At 41.1% G+C, this 18780-nt stretch overlaps 1 long non-coding RNA gene across 1 annotated transcript; it reads left to right on the top strand.

The window, feature by feature from the left end:
- Positions 1-9064: 9064 nt before the first annotated feature.
- Positions 9065-18331, top strand: LOC145456808 (uncharacterized). The gene is made up of 2 exons (XR_013920712.1): positions 9065-13007; positions 14493-18331. It is a non-coding gene; the product is annotated as an uncharacterized LOC145456808 (long non-coding RNA).
- Positions 18332-18780: the final 449 nt, after the last annotated feature.

The following is an 18780-nucleotide window of genomic DNA, read 5'->3' as shown; positions in this document are numbered from 1 at the left end:
TCCTGACCCCCTGTCTGCAATATCAAAAAATATAGAATCGCTCAACGGGGATATCGCCCAGCAGGAATATCCCTGTCGCCCAATCGTACTAAACTAAAAGACGCAAACGATTTCAGGTTGATATTTCTTTACAGACATATAATTTTTCCCTCCCAGATGGAATTCGTCTTCTGGGGTTCTGATTGCCAAGACAGGAACATTCGGTGTCAGTCATTTAGGTGCCCATGGACAATTAAACCTATATGTATTTTGAAGGCTATATGTAACGACGTTTTCGGTGTTAATTTGCTCTGAATACTCATTAAGGATATGTCCTATCACCACATCATCTACTGCGAAGCCATTTTTCTCCAGCGCCCCCCATACCGCCCCCCTGAGCCCAGCGCCCCCCATATCAGCCCCTGAGCGTTTCCGCCCCCCTTCAAGATCGCCAGCGCCCACTGGGGGGCGCTGGTGGCAAGGTTAAGAACCACTGATATAAATGGTTAATAAACATTTCTTGGACGCTCCCCAAGTGGTGCCACCTAGGAAACGTAGCAAGTTCAATCTCGCAACGCATTTTTCTGCAACTACACTGGTATGCGCTTTATAGGATAATCGTTTATCGAATACGACCCCGAGATATTTAAATTCGTTACTGACAGGCACGGTTTTCCCATATATTTTCAGTCGGATATCTGGTAATTTAGGTTTTTTGGTGAATATGATAGAGGAGCATTTATTTGTATTTATTCGAAATCCCCGTTTTTTACACCAATCTGACAACTTGTCCAATGACGCGTGGAGTGAACTGGCAACGTGTTCGATATTGAGACCAGTCTCCCACAAACCGATATCGTCTAGTGGAAATATGTTTGAGTAAGAAGACCCCACGCGAACCTGAAATTTTCTATTCGATAAAAACGACCTCAATCAGTCTAGTATGTTTCCTCGCAAACCCTGGCAGTGTAGCTTGTGGATTAGTCCATTTATTTAAACCATGTCATGCGCTTTCTCTGAGTCTATGAACACAGCTATTGCTGATCGCCGGTTCCATATGGACTTGTAGACATCGTCATGTAGACTCATGATACAATCTTTTGCTGAACGTCTACTTGGAAACCCGCTGAGCGCGGGGTGGAGTAATATTTTGCTATCGAGCCACCATTTCAATCTGTTATTGATCATTCGTTCGACACTCTTACATAAATTGCTCGTGAGGGAAATGGGCATGTACGAGGAAACGGATTCTTTCGGTTTACCAGGCTTGGGAATTGGTACAACGATAGCGTGCTTCCAAGATTGTGGGCATTTGCCGGTTCTCCACATTTCGTTTATGATGCCGATCAGTACATATAAGCAATCGTCAGGCAGGTTTGCAAGCATTTGCTGACATACTCTGTCGATACCAGGGGCTGTGCTCTTTCGCGTTTTGAAAACATTCTTCAGTTCAACCATTGTAAATTCTGAATTGATATCGACCGGTGACAAGCTACTTTGCCCTGCAGCCGTTGCTTCGTTGTCGCGGAAGGATTTCTCAATCGAGAGGCGTTGGTTTCGAAATGTCGGATCGTAGTTTTCATCGCTGCTAACAGAGCGAAATTGATTTGCTAGGATGTTTGCGATATTTATGTATCCTGTAACTGTAGCTTCGTTGTGCGATAACACGCTGATATGGCTCCAAGTTTTGTAATCATTCATAGATTTGGCTTTTCTCCACACTTTGGATAGTTTGCAATTTTTATCAAGGGAGTTGCAAAATGACCGCCAAAATGTTTTCTTGGTCTCCAATATTGTATTTCTGGCCTCTGCCCTGCGCTTTTTGAATAAGATTATTGAATGTGATTGCCCGCGAGCAGGCATCGTTCCAACACGGCATCATAGGGTTCTTCCGGGGCTTTGTTGTCGGGATACAGATTGCGGCTGTGGAGATGAGGATTCTGGTGAAATCTTTCACCGTCAACGAGTTCTGAGCTGATCCTTCAAGTTCTTGGTTGCACAGAACGGCGAATTTTTGCCAGTTGGCACGTTTCAGAGCCCACGATTCAACGTGACATTCAGGGGTTCGGTTGGTAGTTGTGTCAATTTCATTAATGATGATATAATGATCGCTGCCCAGCAGGTTGTCGGTGACAGTGGTAGAATTCTCTGGGCAATGTCGGGAGTGGACAGCGTCAGGTCAAGTATGCTATGCCGTAAAGTCGCGTTGAGGGAAAAGTTCACTCGGGTTGGGATGTCTGTGTTCAGCGCAACCAAATCATAACGATCCATCGCCGCGTTGATGTGTCGACCGTAAGCGATAGCCAAAGGTGTGTGGCAACCTGTCGATGTTAATGAATATGGTACGCTTGCTGTTCCGATTCGTAAACGATCGCTTCTTGGTGGTAAATCGCGAAAGATTCGTGTATGCGGCGATTACTATGTTACAGTTGATTCGCAACTTAAAACGCATAGACAACCTATTCCCCTCGCGGAAGAGCTCATGCAGAAATTGGGCGGCGGATATGGTTTTACGAAGATTGATTTGGCTGATGCCTATAACCAAGTTCAATTGAGTGAAGAGAGTCAAAAGAGACTTGCTCTCAGCGCGCATCATGGTGTCTTGCTGCAAATGAGATTACCGTTTGGAATTTCTTCAGCACAGGGTTATTTCACTGAAATCATGAATAAGCTGACTGCCAACTTGAAAGGTGTAGCTGATTACCTGGATGACATTTTGGTCAGCGGCCTCGACGCGGCAGATCACATGAATAATCTCCTTGCGTTATTGAAGAGACTTCAAAATAAAGGTCTCCGATGCCGAAAAGAAAAGTGCATATTCGCACAACGGTCAGACGAATACCTAGGTCACAAATTATGAAGTGCCGGTATTTCCAAAGGTTCGAAAGTGGAGGCAGTTTTGAAAATGCCTGCTCCAACTAATGTGTCTGGTCTCAAATCATTTCTGGTCCAAGTACAATTCTACCGTAAATTTTTACCCACTCTGTCAGCGGTGACGGAACCGTTACACCGTCTTACAGGAAAGGGAATCCCGTGGTTTTGGGCTAAAGATCAGCAAGATTCATTCGAAGAATTGAAGAAAATGCTATGTGCACATTTGCTCCTAGTTCACTTTGATCCAACAAAGAAGTTAGGATTATCATGTGACGCTTCGGAAGTAGGAATTGGTTGCGTACCTACTTTTTCACCGTTCTGAAGAAGGTTCTGAGAAGCCAATTTCCTACATGTTCAAAACGTTGACGGAAACTCAACGAAAGTATAGCCAGATTCACAAAGAAGCTTTGGCTATCATTTTTGGTCTCCAGAAGTATCATCAATACTTGTATTGAAGAAAGTTTGTATTGGTTACTGACCATAAACCTCTACTGGCATTGTTTGGACCAAGCAAAGCTATACTGGCCCTCGCAGCAAATCGTCTGGCAAGATGGGTACTGACTTTGAATCAATACGATTATGATATTGAATATCGTAACACAAAGAAGCACGGTAATGCTGATGCATTGAGCCGACTTCCATTCAGTCATGACTCAGTATTTGATAAAGCGGAGGAAGAGGAAAATATGAACATTGTTAGCACAGTAGGCCTACGTACTGTGAGCCAACAGATTTATCCTTCTGATCCTGGTATATTGGCAAAAGAATCCGGCAAAGATCCTGTCATTTCTGCTGTGATGAGATACATTAGAGTGAGCTGACCAGAAAATGTTGACAGCACCAAAGATCAATTGGTTGAAGATTTTCGTAAGATATCCACATGTTTGTTGAAAACGGATGTTTGTTTTCTGGGGCGAGAATCGTAATTCCGTCGAAATTGCAAAGAAAGGTGTTGGATATTCTTCATTTGGAACATTTTGGAAGAATGCAACGTATGGAGCAACTTGCTCGTAGTGCTGTGTATTGGCCGCGAATGGACAATGATATTGTGGACACGTGTCACAGATGTGTTTCATGCTGTGAAAATCAGAACGCTCCTAACAAGGCGAGTATCCATTAGGGATGGTGTGAACCTCTGGAAGGTTCGGGTTCGTGTGAACGCGAACCTTTTTGAAAGGTTCTGTGTGAACGCGAACGTGAACCTCGTGACGTCACGTGACGTCATATTGCTAATTTTAACCCTATATTTCAATGAAGTGATAGCCTATATTAATGGACTGTACACGATACTTAGCAATGCCGCAATGCTGAAGTACATATTGACGTTTTAAACGTCGCCAAATGTTTCAACTGATACAATCAAATGATAAAATAATCCCATAAAATCAATATCTTCCATCGCTTCGCCAACAATTTTGACAAGGATTTGCCATGGTATATAAGATCATGCCTTAACGGTCCTGGCCAGACCGGACAATGTATTCGGCGTCTGAGTATTGCTACACGGATATTGAGCAGAGTGTAAAACGGGTTTCTATACTTGCTACCGATGCTAACCCGTTAACAAGTTATACAGCAGTAGCCAACACCCCAATCTCACGGATTTGGTTTTTATGATACAGTATACATATGAAGGCAAGATTGACCCCGTATACACCAGCTAGATAGAAAACGATATCAACCTCATTCATTGGTGAAATTAGCATCATTTGCTGACTCCATGTAGTGTATTTGGCTCTTGATGATGTGTGATTGCGGGTCAAGTTCATGCAGAGAGTCACTAAATATTCACAAACGGAAAGCTGGATATTTCGAGCAAACTTTTGCAACAAGGCAAGTTGAATTTTTGAGATTGTCAAGGTGCATGCTCGTTTAGTGTTGATTGTTTATGCTGCCAGCGCCATGCATAGAGTGGCCGGCAGTTAAAATGCAATAAATTTGAACCAAAGATGTTATATTGAAGTGAAAATTGCAATATTTGAAAAAGGTTCACAGTGCAGAACCTACCAAGGTTCTGTTGTGAACGCGAACCTCAAAATTTCCGAGGTTCACACACAGAACGCGAACGTGAACCTCACGTTCACACCATCCCTAGTATCCATCCTTGAATGCTACCTGAGAAGCCGTTGATGAGAGTTCTTGTCGACCATGCAATCGAATTCATGGGACCAATTGGCTCGTATTAACGGACTCGTATTCCAAATATCATTGCATCTACCAATTCCGTTTCAAGCAAAGAAACGACCGGATTACTTTAACAGGATTTCGCACATTTTGGATATCCGTTTACCATTGTGTCTGATGATGCAAGTACGTTCAAGTCTGAGGAATATCAGAAATGGTGCAAAGAAAGAGGCATTATCCACCTTTCGGGTGCACCGTATACGAATGGCGCCGCAGAAAAGCTGGTCGACTCATTCAAACGCGCACTACGCAAATCAAGTTTGCCGGCCAAGGCAGCATTACGGGAATTCCTCATGTTGTACAGGAGAACGCCGCTTGCGAGTGGATTATCTTCGAGTCAGCTTCTCAATGGCAGACAAAATGATTGATACGCTACTGCCATATCCAGCTCATGCAGCTCAAGGCAAGCAAATGAGAGAAGTTGAGAAGCAAGTGAAGGCTTCAGTCAATCGATTCACGGTTGGCATACCTTGTTATGCTCTGTATTATGGGCCGAAGAAGAATAAAAAGCCCAAATGCGTACCTGCGACAGTTACCAAGGTATTTGGTTCTCGCAGCGTCAATGTTATGGTTCATCCGCATGGTCCTACGTGGAGAATACACATTGATCAACTTCGACCAAAGTATGGAATTGAAGAATACAGTGAGCCTGGCATCACACTTGATGTACCTTCTTTTAATTATCCAAGGGTAGTAAGCTAGGCTTACCATACGTCCTCTTTTAAGAGGATTTTTTGAACGTGTCCTCGGAGGACGCCCTTTTGTCCTATTTTTTGAAAATTTAGGTCAGATTTAGAGCAAATTGCGAGTGATATGCCGCAAATTATCACAGAAGTGACGCTCCAGCGGGTATTTCGAAGTGAAAAACGGTGATTTTAGCTATGAGCGAAAAAATGACCTTTTTTTTTTTTTTTAGTCATCCATCTGGCAATGTGGAGAGAAAAACGGTATTTTGAGCTCTGAGCGGAAAATAAAACCTTTTTTTTTTTTAGTCAACCGCTCGCAAAGTGGGAAAAATTCACCGGTTTTTGAGAATTCTACTCCGGTTCTGCAAGTTGCAAATTTCTGAAAAAGTGTCCTCTTTTTAGATTTCCAAAATATGGTAAGCCTATATAGTAAGCCCTCCGAGAGACAATATCGTGGCAATGCGTCATGCCTCACCGGAAGTTCATGTATTACTGGAATATGGACCTCATAACCCGAGACGCTCTAAACCAGTGGTTCCCAACCTTTTTGTCTTCATTCCCCACTTCAGATTTATTCCGAGCCTTCATTCCCAACCAGGACCGCAAAAGCACTTCGTCAGCCCCCCCCCCATAAAAACGCTGGTTCAATCAATCTGAAATTCTAAACAAATATACCGTATACACCAGGGGTTCTCAACTCCACATGTATAACGGGCCGCATTTTGCCATCAACAGACGCTGCGGGCCGCAGAACGTTATTACCATGTATTTTGGGCTACTACTACATTTAGGCTACTCTAGCATTATCCAGTAGTATACGGACTTTTAGTTCATTTTTATGCATTCTAACGAATTAATGGACATCGTTCGTAAGTTTGTAATTGCTGTTTTTGTGAGAATATATATCTAGCAGCGGCGCAAGTAAATTCCCTTCATGGAGCGTGTACTGCATGCATTGTCAAGTCGGTATATGCACCTTCAAACCCTTCTACCAGAGACAGGAACTCTGTCTTAATGCGTGAGCGAGCAAGCATAAATTACGGTCACTTTTTCGTTACAGCGGTCATCACTTTGAGCCCTCAGTGATACGAGAATAAGTCTTGTGTTTCGGCGTCTTTTCTGAGCAAACCAATTAACCCAGTGGTTCCCAACCTTTTTTATCTCGTGCCTCCCTTGACCGAAATTTATGCCCAAATTCCCCCCTTGGGAGAAATCGGCCCGATGATTAAAAAAGTTCATTTTTACCGCTCAAACACCTGTCGACTGAGAGAATAAGACGGTTGGTACCCAGTGTTTGTTTCTAGCAGGGCTGTAACAACACTTTGGAGACCTCAAAAAACAATGGTCTTGGTCCCAATCAAACAAATTATTCAAGGCTTGACTCAACAGACCCCCACACTTCCATTTGTGTTTTCGGCTTACCATGCACCAATCGTTAATATAACTGCTGTGAAAAATCAGTATGCATAAATTTACTGGTCTCGCGATTTTTTTCTCAAGTTTGCATATGCATCTGGTCAATAATATTGGTACTTTCATGTATAGCAGGGTTGACCAGACTCGAGTCACCATTTTCTGATAACTCGACGTGACTCAAAATATGAATAGACTCGACTCGAGACAATATGTGTATTGACTCGGCTTGGACTCCAGTCATTGTGCAATGCGCATGACTTGAACCAAGCCATATGACACGAGACTATAAGACGGCCAAGACTGACATTTCATTGTAATTTCGAAGAACAGTAAAGTGACCACCCTATTGAAATTTCGTCTATATCCTCGTACTTAAAAATGCGACAAGAAACTGCTCAAAGTGAAGAAAATTAGTATATTATAAATTCAAATCATTCAATATCACCTAACAGAGTTGTAAAAAGTGGGCTTAACAAGACTTCAACTGAAAACTGAGCCGTCAACACAATGACTTGGACTCGGACTCGAGTCATAATGCCATGACTCGAACCCGACCCTCTGCTCGGTGACTTGGACTCGGACTTGACTCAATGGAGAATTGAAAACGACTCGACTTGACTCGAGTCAAAACCATGAAAGTGAGATTGACTTGTGACTCGGAGCCTCGTGACTTGGTTACAGCTCAGATATATATAACATATAGGCTACAAGTGATCAGATTTCCTGCTGGAGCTTGTTGAAATTTAGGACACCCATTACGTTTCGGCAACATTGCACCAAGCTTAACATGCCATTTTTGATCGGGTAGCTGTTCACTAAGAATAAAGGAAGGCTAGCGATCTCTTTGACTTGAATCGATGACGTTGGAATATTTTGTCACTGTCTGAAAACGTTGACTTGAAAATATAAGTTAAATACTTTCACCAGAGGCCTTGTGATAGATTCGGCACGAAATTTGCTCGCTTAGGATAGATTTGATTGAGAGGCCGTTGCTGGCCTACAAAATTGTCTTGCGAACTGCAGCACATCTGAACTAGTTTTTAAAAAACAAGGGGGAATTTGTATGTGGAAAAAAGATTTCAAATAGCATTTGAACATACTTTCATCAAATAAAAACAGCCATAAGGAGCATACGTTCGGATATAACTGGTTGACTACATGGCAGTTCGGACATGAACAATTTGGAAAATCTGTTACAATTCTAAAGTGGAATTCCTCCCTAAAAATTGCAAAATTCCCCCCAAGGGGGGAATTCCTCCCCGGTTGGGAACCACTGAATTAACCCATCTTCTTTCGTTCCACGGCTGAAGTCATGCAACAATAGTTACAGAAGTCAGCTTTGTCAAGTTGATGTTTATCGTTGGTCACATCCCCACGTTTGCCCAGCATTTCTGCTGCAAATATGTCCACTTTCATAAAATGCACCCAGAAAATGAGCTATGCAATGTCTGTGGAGTCTGTGGATTCTTCCAATGCTGGGCTAAAATAGTCTATACGCGACAACGTGTTTCAGAACATAATTTGTCATGTGATGGCGTCCTTGCTTCTAAGTTCCGGAAACAGAGAATATTCGCATAGTATGCTAAAATTTTATTGCAATCACACCTTATCAAGCAGATTTCTTGGGTATAGCGATATTCCAATGCGTCTGCAATATTAGAAATTTTACCACTGCCTCGAACTATGAATTGCTGGACTTGACATCTAGATATAGCAACGTTTTCTCCTAAGATCAGGTGTGTTGGTTAATCCAAAAGAAACTTTCGTGGTGTCGTTTTAAGCTTCTACGAGGTGCAATAAGAGAGCTCATAAGTATCTCACGTAATATGTATTAATACTGTGCCAGTAGTAATTGCGTTCATCATGAAAGATGTCGCGGGCCGCAAATGAAACGTCTGCGGGTTGAGAACCCCTGGTATACAGAATAGACCTACCTACATATTATTAATATATCAGATTTGCTTCATTTCGCCCATAACCAATCAAACTGATTTGATAAACCTACGCAAATCTGCACGCACCATTCGTAATATGCAGAAGTAGTCAAACTATAGTTATCGTTGGTATTCGAGTAGGAGAACGTGTCTTGGAATCTCTAAACAAGTACAAGTAGAAATAACGAATTCCATAGGTCTATATATAATTTATCTAGATATAAAATCAAAACTAAATTTAAACGGTTGGACAGAAGTAAGGGTAGTCTAACATATAACTGCTTAAGTGCTTAAGTAAGTTGTGTAATTGGTATGTATCAGTAATTTTGCACTACGATTATATTTATACAAGCAATATCAGTAATCAGCGATGACTCACGTCATAGATAAGCTGTTGGGTTCTGGAATGATTAATTTTTCGGATTAGAATTACAACATATTCCAAACCATGCAACGGCCCTACACTGCCAATGCTCTGACTTCCAACAGTCAACAATAAAAACGGTAGCTCGCAATAATTCAAACAAAATGTTGTATAGGTAAGGTTAGTCATAGGAATATCCATACAAGATCTCACATCGATGCAACCCGTTGAAGCTCAATTTTTTAATGGCAGTTTTGCCTCAAATTCTGTTTTATCAATTGATTGGACATTATGTACATTGTACAAGTTTGCAGTGGTGTGAAAGTGATTAGCGTGTAGCGGCACTAACACCTAATGCAATGATTTTGGCTAGGAAACACGAGTGATTGACTGACGACCATATGGCCTATAGTAGTGTAGGATTGGCCGGATATTTCTAATACCTAATATGCTCTATATGTGAAGGCAAGAGCCTAACAAATAGTTTTATTTGCTAAACTTAGCAATTGACTTATCATCTGGTGATCTACATTACAGGATGGGCTATTCCGCATTCAACGCGATAAGTATTGGTTATCAAATCAACTGTATATGTAGGCATACATCCGCTAATTACAGCGTTTAGGGTTATTCGTGTAAGTTTACAAAGTGGAGATTCGATTGACGCCAGAAGTGGCTACATCCGTGATGAGTTGCCATGGCGCTGTTGGTATTGCGTTGAGTGGCGAATGCGCCGTAGTGTGAGCTGAAACGTTAGGAGAAGATCGATCGATCTCGTGTGGCATGTGCTTGTAAAGTTTAGTTTAGTTCACCTGGCCATTTTCGTGTTGAGAGCGATGCAGAATATACATTCTGCTGGTAGCAGGAGCAAATAAGACATGCCCGCAGCGATCGACTCATCTTACTATACCAAAGGTTCTTTTCATAGATGTTATCGTGAGGCGTTTTCATCAGTTATGATATGGGGTTTTCATGATTTGTAATCGTGTAATCGATTACGACGATTACAGCATTTTCAAATCGCAATCGATTTTGTGTAAATTTATTTGCAAAAGGATGATTACTTTATACTTTTACGAGGACGATCACAAATATTGATGTTTGATACTTGGTAGGGATGGTGCGAAACCATGAAAGGTTTTGGTTCGTGTGAACACCAACTTTAATAAAATGTTCGCTGTAACGAAAACATGAACATGGAACATCACGATGCTAATTTCATACGGGTACTTTGTAGTAAAGATAAAACAGTAGTTTTCTGAAACGCAATAATATCACACTGTCATTGCGCCGTTTGTAACTATGATGGTGTCAGAATGACTACATCTAAAATTTGAATAGTTACCCTTGAGCTCGTTCATAATCTCTGACTATACATTGATGTGCGTACAAATTTACGGACATAACAACGTGTATATTTAGTAATATCGATACATATTTTATTCTTGAACCGGCCTATCAAAAGGAACAATAATCCAGATTGATTGTTTCGAATTTCCGATATTTTAATTGTATTTATTCGAAAGGAGCGGTATTGGAATGCTTCCATTATGCTTTCCTTTCTACGACCTTGTCTGTACTGTATATTAAGATATAGTCTTGATGGTGGTAAATCATCAAAATGCGCTTGGTGATATTCGTAACATGAGCATGAAGCTTTCGTCCTATAATCTGCATGGATGCATTGTATAGCTACATATGCCCATGATAGGATGTTAGAGTACCTTCTGGCATGATAACATTTCATGAAAGCTAAGGTCAATTAGGATAGGCTTGCAAAAGCCCTCTTATGTCATCCGGTACTGTGGTACTCCCCGTAATATTGTTGGATATCAATATACCGCTGCATAGGGCGTATAGGCTATCTGCCACATACTGCGAGGAAATATATAGCGGCTCATGATCTTGCTCAAGCCCGCCACCTGTCCAAGGCCATAGCACTGACGGGAACGAGCCCATTTTATTATCCAAAAACAGAAGAGACTAACATTTTGATTAAATATCGCGACACTTGGCGCAATTTCGACGCTGCAAGGTTTTCCTTTTATTGTCATTGTGATACAGCGAGTGATAGTAAAAGTTGAATTTCAAGAATTTTTGATCCCAGAAGTTAAGACCTTTTTGTTTCATTTCTCTAAAAGGTTTACAGGGTAGAATCGACAATTCGCAATGATTGTGTTACAAATTTTAATAGCGTTCATGTTGATGATGCACTGGCATACGGCTAACTTATCCCAAACGTCGCCCGACTTGGGCGAAACCATTTCTGTCCTGTATGTATGACGCGCACTACACTTTAGCGTGCATGCAAAACTAAATGATGTGTAACGAGATCAAGCCACGCAACCCGCTTCCTAATTAATAAACGGAAAATCGTCGTCAAACATTACTGTTACCGGCTGCTTTAACAAAATATGCAGTATGCAGTATGGAAGAGATTAGAGCAGGATTTCTCAGCTCAGTACAGTTAGACATCGGTGCGATATACCGTCGTCAGAGATGCTTCAGCTGTTTTTATCAAATTTCCATCCACCGAAGTAAGAAAAACGAAGCTAGTTTGTTCCAATAACTCATGGTCATTCTTCTGCTGCCTTTACTCACAATATCGACCAGAGACATGTGGAGATGGAGTCCTACGACCACAATAGTTGTAAAGTTATCGTGTATCAACAAAATGGCATTTTATTAACTTTTCGTATAATTATAAACTTGATGAAATTTAGGAAATGACCGAGGTATGTCTTTGTCTTTTGGTAACTTATATCGTTAGGGCAGGTGTGGCCGAACTACGGCCCGCAACACCGTTTTCTGCAGCCCGCGAAAGGCTCAAGGAACGTGCTAAAAAATCCATTTACTGTGGGTAGGCTACTTGATTGAACTTTCTCTTTTTCTCATTTCATCATGATAACGATAAGTGATATTCTTACCATAGCATATTTTTGTTACATTGATGGGAGCGACAGCCTGACCTCGGGGCCCATGCATTTTGAAATGTTTCAATTCTCAAACATCACAAAAAGTGAAACGTAAATGACTTAATTCGGATCCCGAGTGTGATTTTAGATTGGCAGCAAGAGCAAGTATAATACTTTTGGTGCTGTACTTGGAAAACCGATTCGCGACTGCGTTAGCTAGATTCGTGGTTTGTATGTGTAGAGTTGGATCAATTGTAATTTGTAATTGAGCTGAATGTAATAATTACATTTTTTTCATGTAATTGTAATTGTAATTGAAGCATTTCTATTTTATGTAATTGTAATTGTATTGTAATTTGATGAAAATTTTGCTCAATTACAATTTAATTACATTGTTATGGAAATCTGACAATCACAACATAAAATAACACTGGGCAACAATTCTGAACGAAAAATTTGTTGACTTTGATTTGGCACTTGATTTAGGTTATTTTTTGGGTGCTGATTCCAAAAAATGCCACTGGTTTTCTTCCCTCACGTCAACTTTTTTCTCTACGACATATGTCCAAAATATGCATATTTTCTCGAATTTAGCCATATTACTTTTCCATATCATCTAAAAATCCACACTTTTACCATTTAATAAGTTATATCAGTGGTTCTTAACCTTTTTTCCTCCAGCGCCCCCTTTCAAAAATTATCGAGCTCCAGCGCCCCCCCCCCCAAATTCATAATGTAAGGAATGTAATAAAGACAATGAGTAAGAGGGAGGGCCGTAACAGCACTTCGTCAACCCCCTAAAAACGATTGCCTTGCGCACCCATAGCGTGATAAACCGAACTTCTGAGGGCTTCGCCCCCACGAACCCCCTATCGTGATTGCGATGGTCAGCAAAGTTTGTGTGGCCTGGTCGCCCTAGGCACCAAAATTTTCTATAATGCATGAATGAATAGGTGGTAATTACATACATAAGTCGCGATAAACTGAGTGAGCTGTTGTATAGGCAGATGAAGGGCTCGTGATTAATAATTAAACATATTCGGGCGTGCCCGCAGGTACAATTATTCGTTACCAGAGCCGTAACAGCACTTCGTCAGCCCCCCCCCCCCAAACAAAAAACGTTGGTCCTGGGCCCCCATCGGGTGATAAACCAAGCTTCCGGGGGACTTCACTCCCAGACCCCCATTAGGCTGTCCTCTACATTGGGTGTCCATTTCCTGAGGCAGCTAGTCTCGCCTAGTCGCGCGAAGAGCGAAAATTTCACTAATTAATGATTGAATTGGTCAATATCATCGGGAATTGCATGTAAATTGAGATTAATTTTTATCCTCTCTCTGCTCTAGTAAACACATTTACCGATAGAGCTGAGTGAGGTGCAATGTTCCCTCTAAGCTGCGCACGTGCGCAGTGCTGACACGGTCTCTGCGCACAGAAAATCTACGTTGCGCACAACAAATCCGAAGTTATTGCCTTTTTTTAGTCGATACGCACTGTTGTACAGGGGTCAGCGCAGTGAGTTGTTGAGTGTGCGCAGACTCATCAAAACTTGAAGCGAACATTGTGAGGTTTCTTGGAAACTGTAGGGCCCGTTACTAATAATTAAACATATTCGGGCGGGCGAACCCGTTGGTATGACTTCGTTGCATGATGTTATTTCGTGACCCCCTGTCTGCAATATCAAAAAATATAGAATCGCTCAACGGGGATATCGCCCAACAGGAATATCCCTGTCGCCCAATCGTACTAAACCAAAAGACGCACACGATTTCAGATTGGTATTTCTTCACTGACGTATAATTTTTCCCTGCCAGATGGAATTCGTCTTCTGGGGTTCAGATTGCCAAGACAGGAACATTCGGTGTCAGTCATTTAGGCGCCCATGGACAATTAAACCAATATGAATTTTGAAGGCTATATGTAACGAAGTTTTCGGTGTTAATTTGCTCTAAATACTCATTAAGGATATGTCCTATCACCACATCATCTACTGCGAAGCCATTTTTCTCCAGCGCCCCCCATACCGCCCCCCTGAGCCCAGCGCCCCCCATATCGCCCCCTGAGCGTTTCCGCCCCCCTTCAAAATCGCCAGCGCCCCCTGGGGGGCGCTGGGGGCAAGGTTAAGAACCACTGAGTTATATAGTCAAGGGCTCGATTGAATTATGTGGGGAAAAGGTACTGGTATCGCTCTAGGCCGATGTTTTCACCCATTTTTGGTTAGAGGATGCAATTATCCGAGGATATTTCACACACATATTTGATTCAAACTGCAGGATATGGCAAGAAAAATAAACATGACATTTACTATCAGCTATAGGTCCAATGTCACTTTCAGCCTATCCAGTGTAACCTGAAACTCCTATAAGCTCGATAATTTGGATAAAGATGAAGATCTGAGGGATATCAGGCCAAATGATGAATATTTTAAAATCGAAGTTTATTCAGAAAGTAGAGTAGTCCATCAACACGACTTATTGATCTGACATAAGCTTTGGGACTTGGAATAGACATCTTCGGAGCTTTTAACATCCTTATGAAGTGAGAAAAGATTATCTGGCAAGGTAGAGAAGGTATCTTACTTTCGATCAGGAAAAACAGTTTTTTCTTCGTAGGCCTACTTTCGGTAGCTTTGTGTATTGCCATGATACTGGCATTGGCAAGATACCGTTACCATGGATTACCGGAGGAGTTGGGAATCCCGATGTTCAAGTCAAGTGAATGGCAAATGTCTATAGGTAGCTCAAAAAGAATCCGAAAGTGTGCCATTCTCCAAAATGGCAAAGTCTTAGGTGCAGTAACAATTGCACACTCAGTTAGTGTTCGTGGATAATACAGAAACATTAAGAGTAATACATAAACATTGAATTGTTGCAATATCACGAGCACGATTGAATCATATGTGTCAGCTTTGAAATATTGTGTTTTCTAGTGGTTAGACAATAAAGATACACATGTAACCCTGATACACAGGTGTCACTGCCATATCTTTATGTCGGACAGCAGATATTCAAAAAAGCTCAAATATCTGAATAATATCCCTAAAAACCTTGACATAGTCAAAGATGGACAAGGAGAAAATGTCCCCCAATATCTGAAGATGATGGGGTATGATACCAGAATAGATTCGAGCTTACATATATGCTAGCTGACTGTTGCTCGAGTATCAAACTAGACAACCTATACAGAATAATAGGTTATCAGCGTAAATTTTGACCCTGAAACTAGCACTTTATTTCTGATGTATAAACAATATCAGTTTAAATCTACCAAAGCAGTACAAATGTTTATTTGAAGTCTATTGATTTACTTTCGAATGCTTGTGATTTTTGACACATTTTATACAATAAACAAATAGTAATAAAAATAGTGCTATTATGTGGGTTATGAGACAATGTTGTAGGTGCCCAACCCAAAAAATGGACGTGATAGCGAAAAACGGAAGTCATTTTTGAATTCAGCGCCGAAAAGTAAGTCAAAAGCAATTGTCTGATCAAAGTAAACAATATAGTGTTGACCAGTGTAATCAATCAATCAATCAATCAATCAATGAATCAATCGTTTATTCGTCACACCAGTGAAAATCCGGTACGGACCAGTATGACGGCGAGCGGCCTTAAGGCCTTAGTACACAGTCGCTACCTGTAATAATTAGCCTATTTACATCGAAGTTCTATGCGTGGCGCGTTATAACTATATAATTCACCCATGCTAAACTGTTTTCCATACTTCAGTAGCAACAGCAAACTCTGTGAATTACATTATAGGCTAAACCAGTGTTTCTCAAACTTGGGGGTGTGCCCCCCTTGGGTGGTGTGAATGCATCTGCAGGGGGCGTGAAGCTCCGGCAAACTGACATTTTTTTCCGGACTTGGCCCGATTCACCTCCATTTCATAGCTATTCCTCTGTGTATAGTCCGAATTTCATATCGGAGAATTTTCTCATCAGCAGTCATAACCGTCCATACCATCAAACTATTTTTAAGGATTGCTAACATTCTGGTTTCATTGTGTGATATGACGATAAGAGGGGCACGAAATATTGCACCGTCATAAAGGGGCGCGTGTCTAAAAAGTTAAAGGATCAGTGGGCTAAACTAAATCTTAATATTTCAAAAATGGATGAGCAACAAATAAACTCTTCTGAAACCTGTCCTGAACCATTTCCTACACCACGGTCAGAGTTTTATTTTTAAATCTCCGACCAGTACCGCGGCTTGCTGCAACAATTGCAAAAAGAAATTCAAGTTTCCAACCAAAGCTTCATCAAACTTGATCACGCATTCGTTGAGATGTTATCCCAATCTTACCTCCAATCTTGACCAAATTTACTGGGGCCAGAAATTTTAGAACCCTAATGTTCATCAAATGCAATCTAACAGTTTCCGTGGAAGTGAAAATGCAAATGCGAACCAAAACTTTGTAATTCGTAGTTATCCGGAGTTTCTTTCCTTTTGCATTTATTTTAATTTTACACATCTTATCGGTATCATCTTTATCGCTGACGCATTACCAATTACATTTCATTATCCTAACTCAGGTCTGAGTAGTTTAATCGTTTGATTCACTGGTCGGCATCATTTTTCTTTTCTGGCCAAAATGATGACTACTAAGTCAATTTTCGTACGCTGATTACGAATATGAAGTCGCTTTTCTTCTCTTACGTCAGGATTTTTTATAATCTGTGATTTAAAATTTTGCATTTAGTGCTAAAAAACCTGTTCTGTGACGTATTACTTGCTGTTTGGGCATAGCTATCACCATTGTGACGTCATGAGCGGTGGTCAAAGTACATACCATAGGTACTCAAGTAAAAGTAGAGGTAATGGCGTTAATTTCTACTCAAGTAGAAGTAAAAGTAACGGCGTCCATTTCTACTCAAGTAGATGTAAAAGTAACTTTTTACAAGTATGTAAAAAAGTCATTATATAGGCCTAGTTTTTTTATATCACCATCAATTTAATAATATTTTCTTCCTTTCAAAACATCACAAGACTGCGATACAATGAAAAGATAGAAAGGCGTCGAAACGACTTGGAGTAGTCTTTGAAATCAGACATCAGACATCTGCAATAAGACCTGGGTCTAGGCCAGTGTTTCCCAACCCCGAGTCCGCGGACTCATTTGAGTCCGCGGAAGGTCCTTGGTGAGTCCGCGAACACAGGAATTTTCAGTAACTTAATCGGCTCGGCACACTTTTTCTTCCACTTCCGATACGATTTCGGAACATGTAATTGACAAACCTACGGGGCTCGTTCACTTTCGGACCAAAGTCATTGCAGCCTTACGGAGAAAATAGCTTTTTGGTCCGAAAGTGAATGAGCCCCGTCCTGGTCCGGTTTCGTCAAATTCCGAATTTATAACTAGGCTGCGTGATTCGCAAAATACCTACTTTGAAATGTTAGTAACCCTAATAGCTGTCATAAAAATGCATAGATATCTCAAATATGTGACTGGCGGTACTCAACTTGAATAGTGCTTTCAGAACTACATTCATTGCAGTAGAATTTATTACCTCGGTGGCTTTTCGGGTTTCCCTTGACAAGAATTAACGGCGCCATAAGAAGGAGAAAGAGTTTGTATACAATCATTAAATATTCCCATAATATATACCGCTAATTGCCTGTGTAACGTCTTCTGTGTATTGTATAATTTGATTCTCTCTCACCCGTTTACTATGACTTCCGGAGTACCGGTACAGCTGACTTTGGCCAGATACCGTTCCTTTTAATTATTGCATTGTTACGTCAAATTTTGCCAATTTGGATTTCGTTTGAATCTTTTTCCATATGCTTCTTATTGTGCCGTTAACTCTTGTTGATAAGGGGCATACCAAATGCCTTCAAGTTAATATATTATACTGCAGTGACTATAGTTTTGAAAGCAATATTAGAGATACCTCAATAAGCGATGTTTCGCCACGTATATTTCAAACGCAAGAACAACGAAACAGCACTACAACAAATTGATCAGCATTGCAAGCAATATTCGTTCTTCTGAGATTTTCTTTGTCTTGGGCAAACCAGTTGGTTGTAAGTATCACAGGCAAAACGGGGAGCCTGTGCTTCGCACATCTGTAGCATCTTCCTGGTTTGATACCAAACATGCCAGGTATAAACCCCTATTATCGCCAACTGGAATTTTTCAAAATGCCCTACATTTATGTCCGAGGTAGCCTATTGTTAACGTTGTCATAAGCAACTCTATGATGGTCATAAACTCTACAATTTTGGTCGGATTGACTTGAATTTAGTACGAATGGACTCGGCATTTAATGCTGAGTATTCACTATTCACATATCGCATATGCCAGGTATAAATCCCCAGAACAGCTCTTCATACACACGTATGCAGGACCGTAACTGCCGCGCCCCAAACCCCCATAATTGGGGGTGGGCGAGCTCGAAGGGGGGCCAAAACTAACATAAATTGCAA

This window comes from Botryllus schlosseri, chromosome 15 (genome assembly GCF_051294905.1).
Source record: "Botryllus schlosseri isolate E-star chromosome 15, Bs_hap1, whole genome shotgun sequence".
Lineage (NCBI taxonomy): Eukaryota > Metazoa > Chordata > Ascidiacea > Stolidobranchia > Styelidae > Botryllus > Botryllus schlosseri.
The sequence above is the reverse complement of the archived record's forward strand: the minus strand, read 5'-3'. Positions and strand labels throughout refer to the sequence as shown.